Source organism: Psammomys obesus, unplaced genomic scaffold (genome assembly GCF_907164565.1).
Source record: "Psammomys obesus unplaced genomic scaffold, mPsaObe1.curated_primary_1811, whole genome shotgun sequence".
NCBI classification, from domain to species: domain Eukaryota; kingdom Metazoa; phylum Chordata; class Mammalia; order Rodentia; family Muridae; genus Psammomys; species Psammomys obesus.
The window spans coordinates 5,026,719-5,033,676 of NW_026591643.1; positions in this window are offsets into that span (position 1 = coordinate 5,026,719).

Genomic DNA, 6,958 nt, shown 5'->3' on the forward strand with positions numbered 1-6,958 from the left:
ATTGAGGAGTCTCAGCTTTTTGGAATTTAAATAGGCTTGCCAGAACTCGTTTGAGATTGAAAGGACAGTCTGAGCAAACTGAGAATGTGGTCCTTTATGGAAGCAGCTTTGTTCCTTCAAATAGGTGTACATACCATACCCTCCATCACCTTCTTGTCTCCACCATGGTCCCACAGGGCCATTGAGGTGAGACTCCTTAATTAATTTTTTTCCTAGATGAAAGCTTTTAAATACTTGCCTGTGAGAGCTGAGGGATGCATGGAACCAGGGCTTGGCGCTGTGTGGGCCCCACATGGATCCCTTTGGCCTTGAGGATGGCCCGGAAGGGCTTGGAGCATCCAGAGCTCTTGGACCACCAATGTTCCACTAAGGTGATTCTCTTCCAGCGAGGTCTAGAAGTGCTGCTATTGGTTGCAGGTCAAATCTCACCGTGCAGTCCTGTTCAGTCGATGGCCTCAGCACAAGGAAACTGCTTGCCCTTCTCTCTGCAGTAAGATGGAAGCAGGTGCTGCCTGTGGACTGGATGGAAAGGCTATAGGCTTGCTGGACACTTCCTGCCTGGAAACTCGCACTGCACAGGATATTGAGTGTTGATTGTCTCCCAGAGATTCGCAGGACCAGCAACGCCGGGCTAAGCACCCCTGCTAGGACAGTCACTTCCGCTGTAGCACGGTGTATGTGTTAAAGTTACTGTGTATGTAAAACTGTGCAACTGGAACTGACAGAGTTTGGGAGGCCTTCAGCCTCCCTAGGGCACTCTCCATCGCAAGCTGACTTCCTCTGGTCCACTCAGCAACAACTGCATCGGCCTTCCCCTCACTCCTCACACTTGCTTCTTCCTACTTGTGTTTACTTCTGTCCATAAAGGGAATACTGGGTTTGCTAATGCTTCAGATGCTTATAGCCTCATGCTTGGAACATTCACCCAGTGAACAGTCCTTCTGTCTCCTTCCCTCATCCTGCTTGCAAAACTTGATTGGCATAAAGGTTTTTGACTTGACATGGCACACCTCAGTTTGGCTGTGTGCAGCTCTCTGCTTTTCCCTAGTGTGTCTTGTGGGTGAAATCACACAGAAGCAAAGGCAACATTTGTAATGTGGTCAAATTGTTCTCCAGTATATTAGTGGCATTAAAACAAATTTGCGTCTTCAAGCCAGAACAGAGTACAGATGTTTAATTCAGATATTCTGGACTTCAGAAGTAAACTCAACTCCTTTATGTCTCAATGTTGTGGTAGGTTTTCTTGTTTGTTTGTTTTTTATTGTTGTTGTTTTCTTGTTGTTATTGACCTAGGGTCTTTCTATGTAACCTAGGCTGTCCTGAGATCACAGTGTAGTTCAGGCTGGCCTCAAACTGGGAAACTTTATGCCTCAGAATTCCAAGTGCCAGCATTACATTCGTGCTAGGTCTTTCACATTTCTAAAGAAAGATGGAAGGAAGTATTTAATAATATTCTTGGAAGCACATAGCATTTTGTTGTTTTAATTTTTTTTAATATTAATCACAGGTTATTTACTTTGTATCCCAGCCGTAGCCCCCTCCCTCATTTCCTCCCCATCCCACCCTCCCTCCCAGCACATAGCATTTTGATCCTTTCACATCCTGAGTTTCTGCGGCTTTTATGTGTCAATCTCTAGCAGAAGCTGTGTGGAAAAGGGCTTCTACTGAAGATGCAGATAAGGATGGGAAAGGATTTTTAAAATGACTTGATCCAACACCGTCATGTTACAAAAGAAGCAAAGGGCGCTGCTGACTCCGACCCCAGGGCCAGGTTCAAAGTGGAGACTCTCCAGCACTCAGGGCTTGGCACTGTGTGGACTCCACGTGAGTCCACAGGGAGGTGGAGCCAAGGAGTGAGAGGCAGAAAGATGTGCTTGGTTGCCTCTTGAATGGCACCAATCTTCCCTTCTAAAGCCAGCAATAGCTCTGTGGGAGAGTGTTTTCTTAGTAAGCAGGAGGCCCTGGGTTCTATCCCAACATCCATAAAAACAAGTCAAAACACACACACACACACACACACACCCCCACACACACACACACACGCCCAAACACCAACCACCAGCTGCTGTTGTCCTGTCTAAATCACAGAGGCAGCTTCCTGCCCAGGGAAGGCTGACTCTGCCTTTCTTATTTGGTTATTTTTGCCTCTGTCACAGTCAGTGATGTGGGTTATAAATGGGCAGACTACACACTCCAAAGCAATACTCCTCAGGGAGTTTTTAATCTATCCAAGACCCAGACAGGCACAGCAGGGAAAAGTGAAAATATCTCTGCTTCATTAGGAGAATTTTATAGCTTGCTTAAGGTTGCTATGGTGACCAGCAGACAGGAGCTATTTGTAGAGGCTGGACCTGTGGACGATTTCAGGTGAGGGAAGGAAGAGGTTTACTGACAATAAGCTATGTGGGTACCAGATTGCTTAGCATATGCTAACCTGACTTAACAGGAGCACTTGTGAAGTGGCTGGGAGCCTACTGTTCTGTATAGAAATGAGGAAACTGAGGTTCAGAGCTACCAAGCCAGTTGTCGAAAACCGTGAAACTCATCAGGATTTGTGTCTGTGTGACTGAAACTTTCATGAGTTGGACCTTTTAAGATATAAGGAAGTGTAAGTTGGCTCAAATGGTGCTAGTCTTAGAAATCTGCACACATGTAGGATTTCCCAGAGAAGCACAGCAGGGAGAGATTCAGAATTACAACCTTCTTAGGATCCCACCATTCCCCGGATGCAGCTCATCTGGACTCTCACAATCACCATGCAGAGAGAGGAGTCTTGACTTGGGTCAAGGGTCGAGGGTCCTTCCTTATCAGTTGAACGTGGTGGTTGGTATGGGCTTTGTCTGAAACAGAATCAACAGCAAAGATCTGAGCACAAGTGTTCAGTCTGGAATGTACAGGCAGAGAGGCAGGAGAGAGTCTATGTCAGAAAGGAGGAGGGGTACATTATGGCTGTTCCCATGTAATTAATCCCATTCCCAATTACCCATGGTCAACTGAAGTAGAAATATTACATGGAAATATCCAGAAATAAAGAATTCCTACATTTTAAATCACACAGTTGTCTGTGTAGTTTGATGAATTCTTATAGTGCCTCACTTCAAAATGTAGTAGAGAGTAGCTGACCCCAGGTCATAGTGCCTGTCTTAGGGTTTCTATTGTTGTTGTTTCTATTGTGTTGGTGAAGAGACACCATGACCACAGCAACTCTTATTTAAAAAAAAAAAAAAGACCATTTAATTGGAGCTGGCTTACAGTTTCAGGGGTTTAGGCCATATTGTCACAGAAAGAAGCATGGTGTCATGCAGGCAGACATGGTGCTGGAGAAGGAGTCAAGAGTTCTATATCTTGATTTTCAGGCAGCATCAGGAGACTATGTGTCACACTGGGCATAACTTATGCATATAAGACTTCAAGCCTGCTTCCACAGTGATGTACTTCCTCCAGCAGGGCCACACCTACTCCAACAAGGCCACACCTCTTAATAGTGCCACTCCCTATGGCCAAGCATTTATACACAGGAATCTAAGGGGCTGGTGCATTTTCTTAGTTAGTGATTGATGGATGAGGACTCAGACCATTGTGGGTGATTCTGCTCCTAGGCTGGTGGTTCTAGGTTCTAAAAGAAACAGGCTGAGTAAGCCATGGGGAACAATCCAGTAAGCAGTGTCCCTCCATGGTCTCTGCATCAGCTTCTGCCTCCAAGTTCCTGTCCTGTTTGAGTTCCTGTTCTAGCTTTCTTCAGTAACAGACTACAGTGTGGAAGTGTAAGCTAAATAAACCCTTTACTCCTCAAGTTGCCTTGGTCATGGTGTTCCATCATAGCAATAGTAACTAAGAAAGATGGTATAAAAATATATTTTGAAATGGACAGAGAAACCATATTTGCCTAATCACTATTATTATGTTTCGTTAAGATCATTTTTTCATTATTAGTTATCACTGTTAATCTCTTATTATGCCTAATTTATAAACTGAGTTCTGTCATAGGAATTTATAGGGAAAGAAAACATATCACTATTATATAAAGTCTGGGCACTCACTGAGGGGCTGGGATGTGCCACCCATGGATAATAGGAATCTGCTGTGTCTGGCCAGATACTACCCTGGGTGACAGAGTTAATTCCCTGAGGGGAAACCCAGCACAAAAGACATGCCTCACAATTATCTCACACCAAAATGAAGATTGAGCATTTATGTGCCAATTCCATAATGTGACATCCATCCATCCTCCATTGTTTTGGATGTCAACCAGTGTCCTATTATTTAAGAATAAGACCCTCTACCAGAGGCTAGTGCCCACAGGTGAAAGATTCTGTCCCGCAAGACTCTCCCCTCCCCAGTCAAGTACCATCAATACCTGGTCAGCCCTGCTTCTCTGACACAGCCATAGATAGGCTTTGGCTCAATATTTCACACAAATCCATGTGGTAAAGGCTTGGGCTGGGATAGCACTACTAGTACCTCTGGTAGAACCTCTGAGTGTAGGGTCTTGTGGAGGTCCTTAGGAGGGCCTAACTTTTGAGACAGAGCCTCACTATGTAGCTCAGGCTGGAGCTCTAGAACTCTTTATGTAGACCAGGCTGGCCTTGAACTTACAGAGATTGTCTGTCACTGCATCTGGAGTGCTGGAATTAAAGGCCTTTGCTACCACATCTGGCTTCATCCTAATGAGTTTGAAACATGTATTCAGTGACATTAGGCACACTGTTCTCGTAGCATTAACCCCCAGAACCTTTTGTTTTTATTATTTTAGAGATTGTTTTATTTTATGAATAGGAGGGTTTTGTCTGCATGTATTTGATGTACTGTATGCATACATGGGTGCATGAAGAGGAAGAGGACATGGGATTCTTTGGAACTGGAGTTACAGACAATTGTGAACTGCCTAGTGGATGCTGGGGTTGAACTAGTTCTCGTGTGCCTTCTTAAAACAGTTACATTAGCTTTCTGCAAGATAAGCCTACAGAAATTTACATTTCTTATTAGCACATACATTGAACCAGAGACCAAGGGGTGCACCATACATTCTGATGTTGTTTTAATGTTCTCAGATGTTCTGGTTCTGTAAAGATTATTTAGCAATTAATAACCTTGTCATTTTAGGTTGCAGCTCCTCGTCAGAAGTTAGAATGCTGGCACAGACAAAAGGAAGTATTTAACTATCACCAGTATGAAAGAACATGGTAGGAGCCAGCGTACAAGAACTGAATGATTCACTTGGCTCCCCAGTGTCCCCAGATTTCTCTGCCAACATCTACTGAAAGATCACCATCATCAGCTGTGGTAACATGTCAAGACAGACAGGTTCTTCTCCGGTGTCATCATGAGTGGCCCTGGCTACCACATTCAACCTGAAGGAATGCTGCATGGGGGTGTGGCTCATGACCTGCTTGCTGCATGTCCTGAGCTGGATTCCAGCAACGAGTGCTGTTAGTGTATCTATGGCTGACTTACGTGACAGTAGCCTTCCTCTGCCCAGATCCTGAGAATTATTACCCAGTACAGAGGCCAGATTCTTCTGCTACACACAGGCCTGGGGACCGCTGATGCAGTACCAAGGAGTTTCCCAGCTGCTGTAGCCACAGTGTGGCCTACATCTGAGGACTTCTCTGAAGCTTCCCTCCGCCCTAAATGCCTTCCAGAGATGCTTGTTCTCTTTCACATCTCACTCTCAAGATGGAGATAGCATGGAAGACCAAGACAAAGCAGGCCTGAGTCATTTATAAACCTAACTGGGGACAGATTTTGTTCCCATGATATCTAGCAGATCCCATGGACCCTGAGGGTCTGGAGCAGAACCAGGTAGGAGCCCACACAGTGTCCCCAACCTACTGTGGGTGGATTGCCTGTTCTCTGTAAGCTGACACTGCCATGTGTGTCCCCAGTCAGAGCCTGTGGGACCATTTCTGTGACCTTGCCATCTAGACTTGTAGTTGCTGCTCATGGGTCCCTTCTTCCTCTGTGGAAGCTGCCTATGAAAGCTCTCAGAGGGCTCTGTTTCACTGCCACAGTTCCTCACAGACACAGAGAACTGTGAGGCCTTTTAACACTTTCTTGTCTGCTTTATGATTTCCCTCGATGACTGACAGGTTGAATGGTCTCACCCATGAACTGAATGTGAGAAATGTTCAACTATCTCCTATTTAAGGCTAATTTCCTTCATTTGATCTTCTGCCATCCTGATGACTGAAGTGTTTCAGTGTTTTTCCTGTTTGCATTTGCTTTTGGTAGCAGCATCTTTTGATGCTTTTTGTTGTCTATTTTAAAATTTTTCCCAGTTCCTTTTTAGGGATCTGTTTTTGTTTTCATCAGTGGAAGCCTGAGGTTGTAAAACATGGTAAAAGTATTAGTGATCATTAAATGACCCTGTAATATTAACAAAAGTGGAGGGAGAGGAAGTAACCTTGAGAACAAGTCAAGTGAGGGGATGGCAAGGATAATGCAAAAGGAGCAGCCACTGTAACACAGCTATGAAGTGTATAAATGCTTAATTGAGACAGTGCTCTAAGATACTTAAGTGCATATTCAGAAGAAAAACTCTGGATTGTGAGGTATTTTTAATTTTCTTTCTTTTTTTTTTTTTTGCCTTACCTTAGTAACTATACTATTTATATGCTGTGATGCTCAAAGGTTATATTATCTCCATGCCCTGCTCAGCATTATTTTCCTACCTAATACATATTAAATAGCAAAACTAATTTTTTAAGTCCTCCTGTGTGCCAATTTATTATTTTAGGAGGCTGTGTCTGGGTTCTTTGTCGTAATCTGTTTGTGAACCACCTGCATGTAGTATCCATGGTGGTCAGAAGACCGCATCAGAAGCCGGGTGCCGTGGCTCATGCCTTTCATCCTAGTACTCAGGAGGCAGAGGCAGGCGGATAGCTGTGAGTTCAAGATCAGCCTGGTCTACAAAGCGAATCCAGGACATCCAAGGCTACAAGAGAAAGACTGTCTCCAA